This window comes from Astyanax mexicanus, chromosome 17 (genome assembly GCF_023375975.1).
Source record: "Astyanax mexicanus isolate ESR-SI-001 chromosome 17, AstMex3_surface, whole genome shotgun sequence".
NCBI classification, from domain to species: domain Eukaryota; kingdom Metazoa; phylum Chordata; class Actinopteri; order Characiformes; family Acestrorhamphidae; genus Astyanax; species Astyanax mexicanus.
In genome coordinates this window covers 43,213,862-43,214,067 of record NC_064424.1, presented here as the reverse complement: position 1 = coordinate 43,214,067, position 206 = coordinate 43,213,862, and positions in this window count along the sequence as shown.

Below are 206 nucleotides of genomic sequence, written 5' to 3'. Positions count from 1 at the left end.
TGTGTTTTGACTATTGCAAGAACTTGTATATGACCATGAAAAATAAGTTAACTAAATAGAATCATAAACCACCTACAACAGAATACATTTCAGTGCTTAACTGCAGTCAAGTAGGGATTGCTATGGCACAGAAACAAACAGTTAACCCCCCTGTGTAGGTTTAGGGGCAGCCTGTCTTATTCCTGAGGGCCCTGTATGTGTTATTC